Below are 11313 nucleotides of genomic sequence, written 5' to 3' on the forward strand. Positions count from 1 at the left end.
TGGGAGTCTACTCATGAAAGTCAAAGGAAATGTTAATGTTTTTCCCCCCTTTTAATATTTTTCTTTCTTCAAAATGTAATCAAATGTGATCCTAGCCCATGGGAGGAATTCAGGAAAAGGTAGCAATGTTGAGAGTTTTGTTTTGGGGGCCACAGAGATAATACAATAAACATGTCCCTTGCCATGCTTGCTGCCAACCTGAGTTTGGTCCCTACTCCCACATAGGGTATGCAGAGACCCACCGGAAGTGATCCCTGAGCACAGAGCCAGGAGCACATCTTGAGAACTGCTGATTGTGGCCCCCCAACAAAACAACAAAACAAATTTTTGCTTTTAGGGTGCCAGGGAACTAACACGGGTTAAGTTTCATGCAGACAATCTGGGTCCAGCCCCTGTACTACATGGTCTTCAGGACACAGCTGGGGGGGTCTAGGCAGCACTGCATCACCAGGCCCTGGCACTGGACCACTGCCTGCTTGGCTGGAGTCACTGGGAGTGGCCCTCAAGCCTCCTGAGCACTGATTGGTATCCCCAGAAGGAAAATTTTAAAAAATAATTTTGCTTTTTGGAAGATGTTGGTGGAGTTGAGGGTGTCTGGAACTTAGGCCGGTTTCTAATTCCATTCAAAACAGGAGATAGTTTTAGGCATACTTATTACATGTTTCCACATAGTTCAAAGTGAACAAGCATGTAAACACAGTTCCAATGGCATGAAAGCTGAGTCCCCACCCTCCTTTGCTTAAAGAGAAAGTGATTAATTTAGGTAGCATTCAGTGGATCATTGACCTGGACAAAAATCTGTTAAGCACAAATCTAGTTTTTTTAGGACAATACTTTAGTCCCAAGTGATTTTTGTAATACTGTGTGTAGATCCTAACCCTCCTTTTCTAATATCTAAAAACATCTTATCTTTTGGCTACCTCCATACAATAGCAAAATGAAATGAAACATGCATAAAAAGTATCATGTCTTAGAAACTATGCTTGAAGTCAAGAATGTAGAAAATAAAACTACAACTGCTCTCAGGCTAATTAGTCTGCTGGGGAAGATTTATGAGCAAATAAGCTTGTGTGATATTAAAAAAATAACAATTTCTGCTAATATTCAGAAATTAAAATTTGACCTGTGCACTCTTAAAATGACTGTGAATCCTATAATAAATCTGTATGAGAGCATCTCTCTTTAATTCAGTATCAGAGGCAATCTTGGTCTTGGGAAACAAAGTTAGTGGTTCACCAAACCTCCTCCTCTATCCAAGACCTTCTTTTCTATGTGATTATTCAAATGCTGTGTGAAATCTGGAGTGTTTGTCTGAAGGAAATAGTTTTCTCTGCCACCACTCTCCTGTGTTCTTCCTGGTTCTCAAACAGCAGTACCATTAGTCTTCTCTTGGTCCGCAGGGCAATCGCCCTTTAATGGAATCGCTGCTCCTTTTTCTATTCCACCAGTAAACCACCCACCCCTTCTCGTATACCTTTGTTCTTTCTTGTTAAGCTACAAACACATTTTTGGAAGGTCTGGTATGAACTTAACACTATTACCTTCGGTCTATTTTTTCCCCCAAAATTACTCGTTATTTAATGCCAACCTATTAGATTATTACAAAAGTAATGCTTAACTTCAAATGTTAAAAAATCCCACTTTTCCAGAATGACATTATTTCAAGAGAATGTTTGCGAGTAACTATCACAATCACGAAATCCCGTTATTCATCGATTTCTCGAGCAGGCTCAGTACCCTCTCATTTCGTCCTTTCCCTGAGATCTTAGAAGTCTATCTCCACTTGGCCCTCCCAACGATGTCGCACTGGGGGCTCTTTCAGGGTCAGGGGAATGAGATCCAGCTTGTTACTGGGTATAGCATATGAATACACCATGGGAAGCTTGCAAGACTGTCCCGTGTGGGCACAAAACTCTCAGAAACTTGCCAGTTTCTCCCAGAGGGAGAAGTAGGCTACAAGATACCGCTTCTGGGAGCTTGCTTCTAAGTTTCTGGATGTTGGCCGTTGATGGGATTACACACACCTGGGTTCCTCTGCCCTTACCTTCATGCGTGAGGCCTGTCCGAACATGTGGAGAGGGGCCTTGAGCATGGCTGTAGCTAGGTTCCGGTGGTCTTCAGCCGCCGGGAGCTCTGCTCAGGATGGGGAGGGAAGCTAGAGCCCATCCCCTCCGAGGGGTCCCGGGGAAGACAGCCAGGCGTGCGGGCAAGAGACTCTTTGCCCCAGTAACTATACATTAAATTAATGTTCTGTATTGTGTATTTCTTGAATTTTCTCATTAATGGTAATTTAAATTAATTCTAGGATGTGTTTTGAACAGTAAGTGGATAGCTAATAGCTGGGTGGAACTTGAGCACGTAGGTAAAGTTCTCACTTAATGATGTTGATAGGTGCCCTGAGCGATGCGTATCGGGTAGTGCGCCTGACTTGTATGTGATTGACGGGTTTGATCCCTGGCACGGCACTGCTAGGAGTGATTCCTTAGCCCAGAGCCAAAAGTAAGCCCTGAACACTGCTGGGTGTGGACCCTCTTCCCAATGCCCCCATCTCTTCTCCCCACAAGCCCAACTTCCTTTCATTCCTTTCCTTTTTTCTTTTTTAGAAAATTTTATTTATTCTCAGTTTGTTTGGTTTTAATTTTTTCCCTTTCACGTCAGTGGGATAATAAAAAAGACCTGCTGTATTACCATAGATGGAAAGTGGGTTTTGATGGCCAATGGCCCCCTTCACTTAGGGGTATTTAGAAAAGTTGACAATTAACAGAAGCACAGTCACAAACACTTTGAGCTCAGTCTGGGAATGGCTTCAGTAAGGTTTTTACAGGAGATTGTGTTTGAGTTGTATGTTTTTTCTCCTTGTTTTGAGGGGCGTGGAGCGATAGCACAGTGGTAGGGAGTTCGCCTTTCACGCGACTAACCCGTGTTCGATTCCTCCACCCCTCTCGGAGAGCCTGCAAGCTACTGAGAGTGTTGCGCTCGCATGGCAGATCCTGGCAGGCTACCTGTGGCATATTGGATATGCCAAACACAGTAACAATGTCTCACAATGAGAGACGTTACTGGTGCCTGCTCGAACCAATCGATGAGCAACGGGATAACAGTTTTGGGGGCTCACCTGGCAATGCTCAGGAGTTACTCCTGGCTGTACACTCAGAAATAACTCCTGCAGTGCCCAGGGAATTGATCATATGGGATGCCAGGAATGGAATCTTGGTTGGACTTGTGCAAAGCAAGTGTCCTACCAGCTATCTGTCTCTGACTCCTGAGCTGTATTTTAAGAGTAAACTAAAGAGAGACGAAGCAGAAGGGGTGGAGGATGTGACTCCTGGTCCGGTGCCTTACAGGCTGGAAAGAGATCCAGCCCTGCTGAATGCCATTCCAACAACACTGTCATTGGGTTTCTAGTGCCACAGTTAAGTGGTATCTCCTGTTTACCCAACCTAGTGTGTTCAAGCAAGCACCACAACTCAAACGTGTGCCCCTGTGAGCGTCATAGCTAAGTGTATGAGGAGCTGGAACAGGTAAGGCATTTTCCTTGCATGTGGCTAACCTGAATTCACTCTGCAGCACCACATATAGCTGCTCCCCTGAGCCCTGCCAGGAATGATCCCCAAGTACAGAGCCAGGAGTAAGCCTGAAACAGTACTGGGTGTGGCCCCAAACAAAACCAAACAACTAAGTTTATGATCCTGACAATCAAGTGTGGGGTCCCCAGTCATTGCAACAACAACCAACACTAAGGGAAGGAGTAGGAAAAGAAGAGGAAAAAAGAATTTAGGCCCAGGAGACAGGTAGCAGACAAATGTGAATGAACAATTAATGGGCTTAGGGCTAAATGACCTCTGAGTTCTTTTATATGTGGGACTTAAAAATACACAGTAAGTAGAAACAAAGAACCAAAGGCAACCTAATAGAACTGATCCACACAATTGAATTGGGGGATGGGGGCAGGTAATTGGGGTCCTTGGAGAGGGAAGGAGTTCAGTGGTAATGGGTGTGCTTTTGGAATTACGTGTATGTAAAACCATTATTAAAAAACATTATAAACTACAGAATCTCAAAAATTAAAAAGTTCAAAGGAAAAACAAGTTTCCAAAAGAATTTTTATGTGAAAAGATGTAGAAAATACAGGGTGTAGAATCCAATGATGCCGAAACAACAAGACATAGGTTAATGAGGGTTTAGACCAACTACCTGCCAGGCAGATGGAAAGAAAGACCTCAGGAAGGTGGATTTGTTATATCTGAGGTGAACAAAGGCTTAATGGCTGGAGCAAAAATGCCAAGAGACAGACTTGAGTGAGAGATCTCATCAATTAGGGCCTTGTAAACCATCAGGGAAATTTGGAGTTTTAGATTCGGGTTTGGTTTGGTTTTGGTGGAGGTGAAGGGGACTCCCAAGTGGTACCACCATTAAATTCTTGGCCAACCCAACCAGTAGTTCAATGCAAGGACCCCAGTTGCTCAGGCCCTGCATGCTGGGCATACTCAGGTCACCCCAGTAGTGCCAGGAACCGAGGGCACCCAGCAGTGCCCAGGAGGAGAATTTGGTGCTTAGCATGCCCCTGAACCAGTCTCCCAGACTCACAGGTTTGGATTTCATTAGGAAATCCAGTGGCAGTTGTTTGGAAATCCATCCGAAGAGAATGACAGTGGTATGATTTTGCAGATTGAATGAAGGAAACTTGGACATTTAGTCAATAACAACAAATAGATTCTACCTCTAGTACATTTTCTAAATGATCCATGTGTGCTGATATGAAACTCAATATTTAAGACTGACCTTGGCTGTTGATTGCATCAATGTGTACAGCTGACTTCTAGGTAAAACTAAGTTCACATGCAGCAGAAGAGAAAAAAATAAAGGGTGTGGAGAGAAGTTGGAAACTGCCCAATTTTAATTTTTTTAATTAATTTATCTATTTTTCTTACATATGTAGTAGTCAGAGTGGCTACTAAAGAACTTAAAATGAATGAATGGCTCACATTGCATTTCTGTGAGATGGTGTTTCTCTGGCCAGCCAGGCATCCTTCACATGTTTCTTGTACCTGCTAGGGTAGACCCTAAAGCAGGGAATAAAGGTATAAGGGGAGGGGATGTGAAATAAAGCCTTTGCTTTCATGGAGATGGTAAATAGGAAAAAAACAAAGATGATCATAAATCCCTGTATGTGTGATCAACAACCCCCCTAGTATTGTAATAGATGACCATAAAGGGCAGGGTGAGAGCTGTTTATCTGAGTGACCTGGAAGGATTAACACCAAGAGAGGGACCTTGGAATTGAGACCAGAAAATTGTGATGAGTGGGGCATGTGAACAGTAGCGGAAGTGTAGAAGCAGAGAAGGGCGGGCACAGACCCAGAGGGCCTCAGTGCGGGCAGTGAGGGGGCCCCTGGGTGCCAGGTGAGGTGCTCCTGGAGAGCCACAGGGGTTGTCCAAGCCAGGCTTTTATTCGACCTAAAATGAAAAAATGAAAAGATCATTAGTGTGCTCACGTGGTCCATTTTAGGTGTCAAGTGCCTTCTTTTGTTTCTTTTTATAAAGGATAGATAAAGTGATATAGAGAAAGAGCACAGGAGCTAAGGCACTTGTCTTGGATCTTGTACACCCCAGTTCAAATCCCTGTCACCACATAGTGTCCTCAGCACTGCCAGGGATCCCTCCTAAGCACAGAGCCAGGAATTGCTCTTGAGCACTGCTGGATGTGACTCCAAAATTCAAAACAAAATTGGGGCCTGAGTGAGCCCTACCAGCCTGAAAACCTGGCTCTAGGGCCAGGGCATTCAGGCTCCTCACAGCACCACCCTTACTCTTCCCTCCTGGAAATCTGCTATAGACCTAGAGGAGTGGAGAGATTCAAGAATAAATTCTGTGGAATCTGTGAAACTGGGCTGGAGAGAGTACTGCAGGTAAGGTACTTGCCGTGTATGCAGCTCAGTCCCTGGCCCCCCAAGCACAGGTTGTCTTCCCCCACTGCCTACTGCCAAAGGACAAATTTTGTGTGTCCTGGAGCTGGTAAGTCACTTATCATTCTGTTGAACTTTAAATAGAAGTCAGGTTTCTCCTAAGTGCAGACCCCAGGTCAAGATATGCCAGATAAACGCAGTTTCTCGCTTTCTAATAGGTGACTTTCAGGGAGAGTGGCCAGAATTCAGAATACTTCCTTCAACCTGAGTTCTTCAGTATTTTCAAGAGTAATAAAGATGTTAGACTCAGAGTTAGATCGAAAAGTATTAAGTGTAAAGTTGAAAGTAGAAGAGAAAGAAACTCCCCAACAGAGGGAGAAACTTAGTTTAGGACTAAGTTAAAGGGCCATTATGTATATTCATTTAGATGAAAATTGAGGTCCTTTGTCTTCACAAGTGTAAGATTGTTAGAGTGAATGTGGGAATTCTCTTTGTTTTACAGAGCCTGGCTAATTTAGGACCTTCTGTGCTGCTAAAATGAGACAAACATTGTGAATATCCACTTAGGATAGTGAGGTTATCCATTTATTTCGGGCCTTTTAGGTTATTTATTTGACCATCTGCCTAGGTGTAGCCCATTATGTCTTTGTCTTTGGTGAGTAAAAGGTCTGGACAGAAATTATGGTCTTGGTAAACTGTAAAGAGAGCCCCAGAATTTGCAGGAATGTTTAAAATGTACACTGGAGACAGCTAAAATGGAGTCACTTGCAGCAACTGGCAAGGAGAGACTGAGACTCTTACTTTCAAAGGCGATCATAAATAGGACAAGTAATGGGAGAAGATGGAAAAGTAATAGCTGTTTTGCTGCAGGCCATGAGCCAAGCATCTGTCATGTGTCAAATCATTAAATTCTCACATTGGCCCCCGTTGGTCAAACTTGTGCCTGGTAGGGATTGGGGGTGGGGAGGCTGACTGCCTAAGCACCACCTGGGAGGTCTCTCAGAGTGATTTTTAGATGTAAGCCAATCACATTCATCATCATCATCTCCACAAGCCAATCACTATCCATCATCATCTCCACAAGCCAATCACTATCCATCATCATCTCCACAAGCCAATCACTATCCATCATCATCTCCACAAGCCAATCACTATTCATTATCAACTCCATGGCACAAGGCTTGGGAGAGAAATCCATTGTGCACATATAAAACTCTATTTCAATAAATGTGTGTAGTGAAAAAAGATGCCTGTTACCCGTAAATACCAAACAAGATCCGCCTCCCATCCACATTTGTCTGATGATTAATGTTTCATTGCTCACTGCTGATTTTTCCCTGTCCATAGGAGTTACTGAATCAGAGGGACAAAAGAATAATTAGTGCCCAGTCACCAAGCCAATCTTCACTCTTTTAAAAAAAGGTGGGGGGGGGTTGTCTTTTGGCTTAGTGGGGAGCCACATCTGGCATTGCTCAGGAGTTATTCCTTACTCTGTCCTCAGGGATGACTCATGGGATGGGATGGGGGGAGGGGGGTGTTGAACCCAGCATGTGCAAGACAAGTGCCATACCCACTGTATTACCACCTCTCCAGTCTCATCTCTTTACTCTTAAGAAGAAAAATGATGGGTGACCTCTTAATCATTTTGCACAGAGAAATCACAGAGCTCCAGAGGGAATCAGTAAGCAGGACGGAGTTAGAAACAAAGAGGATTCTACAGTGCAGATCTAAGAAGCCAGTTGTATCTCATCGTGCACAATCCTATCATGAAGACCCACCTCTTGGCAACTTTCAGACACCTCTCAGTATCTCTTTGTTGGAGGCCCATCACTTGCAGAAGATCTAATCATTCTGGCAGCATTTTGTTTTTGTTCTGTTTTGTTTTTTGAGTCAAATCCGGAGCAGGGGTTACACCTGAATCTGCACTCAGGAATTACTCCTGGTGATGCTCAGGGGATACGGGATGCCTGAGATCAAACCCAGGTCAGCTGTGTGTAAGGTAAATGCCCTATCACTCTGGCCTTTCTGGCAGCTATTTCTAAGGTGGAAAGAAGAAAAGATGTTCACGGTCTGTTCCCCAATATTTAGAACCCTGCTAACCTAATAAAATATCAACTACTGTTTAATAACAAACAACACATCATCAAAGCACAACTGTTCCTTTCGACCATATTAAGAGAAAAATCTGGTAAACAAGAAAGATTAGTACAAGAATGTTCTACTTAGTAGATCCAATTTCTCTAAGGAAATGTTAATCCCTGCTCCCTACAGACTTTCACATTCAAATAAATGAGTCATCCTGTATCACTGATTATTTTAAGAGATTTTATAAAGGTTAATCGCTGTTCACGTCAAATGAGTCTTCCCTTCAAATGTTTATATAGAATAGTAGAGAGATGTTCTTCATAAGTTAAAACATTAAAATAAAATTTAAAATTTGTTGGGGCGGGAGAGATGGCACAGTGTGTAAAACACCTTGCTTGCAGCCAATCTGGGTCTATCCCTGGAGTCCCGTATGGCCCCTGGAATACTGCCAGGAGTAACTCTTGGATAACACTGCATGTGGCTCAAAGACCAAAAGGAAAAAAATAATTTTGTCCTAATACCTCATTAATTTCATTTCTCCTTTCCCCTTAACTATAAAAATATAAACTGTATGAGTTTATCTTTACCCAAACATGTTTCCTATTTGATGGCCATATACACCTCATATACACATGCATCCATACACACAGCCATAGATGAAATAGTTATTGCTCTTGCAAAATTAAAAGTTTGAATAAATGATAGCCATTATTAATAGTTTGCACCAATTTTCAGGCATTTACATGATTATATAAGCATATATATATTTTCATTATTAAGATTTTTATATACTCTCTCTATACCCAAGTATTTCCACTTTTGTATCTTAGCTGTCTTTTTCTAGTCACTCATACTGATGTAGACATCATTTTAACAGCTGTCTATATTCCACATTAGATGTCCTTTCATTTGTTCCTCAATTTTTTACTAATGGGAATCTTTCCTCTGCTGCTAACATTTCTCTGTGACAAATACTGCTGAAGACAAACATTGCTAAAGACATTTCTATATGCTTATGAAAATTTATTTATGAACTAGCTTTCAAAATGTGTGTTCATGTATGATTTTGGTAGTTCTAACTAAATAGCTTTCCTAAAAGTCTGCTGGTTTCTCTATTAAGATTATCATGAAATAGTTTAACATGAGTCAAGTACTGGTAGAAACTGGTATTTAATTTTTTGAATTTTCATTTGAGATTAGAAACTGTTGAGGGGCCTACAATGTGTTGGTGGTAGAACACATGCTTAGCATGTGTGACCCTACAGGGCTGGAGCAATAGTACAGCAGTATAGTATAGAGCGCTTGCCTTGCATGCTGTGACCTGCTAACCTGGGTTCAATCCCCGGCATCCCATATGGTCCCCCTGAGCACTGTCACAAGTAATTCCTGAGTGCTGAACCAGGAGTTACCCCTAAACATCACCAGATATGGTCCTTTCCCTCCACAAAAAAACTAAAAAAAAAAAAAAGCCTCAAAAGAGGCTTTTTTGACGTGTGAATCCCTCAACTTGATATGGAGGCACCCCCAGCACCCCCAAATAAAACAACAACACATTTCCCTATTGTTTTTTCCTTTTTGGGTCACACCCGGCGATGCACAGGGGTTACTCCTGGCTCTACACTCAGGAATTACTCCAGGCTTTGCTTTGGGGACCATATGGGATGCTGGGAATCGAACCTGGGTCGACTGCGTGCAAGGCAAATGCCCTACCCGCTGTGCTATTGCTCCAGCCCCAGAAAAACATTTTAAACCAGTTTCTCTTTTCACCTCCCTCCCCTAGCCTTCGCTGCCATCGCAGTAGTGGGAGTCACATGCTGTAGTTTTGAGGCTCTCACACGTTCGCTTATGGGGCACCAGCAGTCTCATACGTTTTTGTGATGTTGGGCCAAGGAGTAGAGCCTTCAGCCTCACAGCACCACGGATCCAACTCTATAGCCTTCTGCCTGCAAGGAAGTAGATAAAGGACCAAACATGATGGCCTCTCAGTATCTGTACTGCAAACCATAATGCCCAAAGAGTAGAGAAAGAGTACGGGGGAAATTGCCATGGAGGCAGGAGGAGGGGTGGGAAATGGGGGGAAGGGGCGGATACTGGGGACATTGGTGGTGGAAAATGTGCACTGGTGGAGGAATGGGGGTTCGATCATTGGATGACCGAAACTCAAACATGAAAGCTTTGTACTTGTATCTCACGGTGATTCAATAATAAATTTTTTTTAAAAGAAAGTTCTACGGCCTCAAACCATCCCTTGCCCCCTTCCCCCTCTCCCTGTCTTTTTGTACAGTACGACAGACATCATGAAGTTCCAGAGAATTTCACTCTTTCTTAATTCTCTTTTTTGGCACACGGGGTTTCCAAAGTCCAAGAGAGAGGAGTCCCGGCCCAGGGACTTGTCGGATGCCAGACATCATGTGGGTGACAGGTTTTCTGCCACTCTTCAGTAAACTCCATGGGGCTAGGAAGAATCTTCTTGTGTCCGTGGGGAAATTTCCACAGCTGGTAGATTCTTGCTCTGTGAGCGGAGTGGGCTAGTGAAGAGCTTATTTCTTCAAGCCAAAAGGGGCACATCAATATTCAAATGGGAGAGAGCAGGGATGTTCCACCTGTGGCCCACTAGCTTCTCAAAATGATGCAGCAGTAATGAACTTGCATTTCATATGTCTTTACATTCATTATTATTATTTTGCAGGTACACTGAACAGTGTTCGGGGACCTATATAGTGAGCTTCTGGCCTATTTCTCTCTGGTCCAGCAACAGGCTTTGGTAACTTCCCATCTTGGGTCGCATCTTGGCCTCAGTCTCTGTCTGGTGCCTCCCCTGATGAAGTGAGGTAGGGGGAGCCGGCACTGTTAGAATTGGAAAAGTCTCCTTGGCCTCTTCCATCCTTAAGGAGGCAGAGAAATGGGCAGGAACGGGAAGGGCCTTGTTTGGCTTCTCATTCTGTGAGCCCTGCCTGGGTCGAGGCACTGCAGGATCAGGCCTGTCAGAGTCAGCTTCAACTCCAGAAAATAATTTTTTTTTTTGGTCACTGACTCTCAACAAATGACAAGGGATGATAAAATCTATTAACAGTAATGACATAATAAAACAGTGATGGCACTCACTGTTGATATCACTTTGTATCTTCCCTTGATGTTCTTGGGGTTCATGTGGTGCTGAGGATCCGATCTGGGACCCTCACAGGCATAAGAATGTGCCACAGCCATTTGAGCCATCACCCCCGAGTTAGTTAAGAAAGTTAAAAACATTTCGCAGTAAGCATTTCTGGTTACTTTTAATTATGATATGGGACTCTCTCTGTGTCTCTATCTCTGTCTCTCT

The sequence above is a fragment of the Sorex araneus genome, chromosome 1 (assembly GCF_027595985.1).
Source record: "Sorex araneus isolate mSorAra2 chromosome 1, mSorAra2.pri, whole genome shotgun sequence".
NCBI classification, from domain to species: domain Eukaryota; kingdom Metazoa; phylum Chordata; class Mammalia; order Eulipotyphla; family Soricidae; genus Sorex; species Sorex araneus.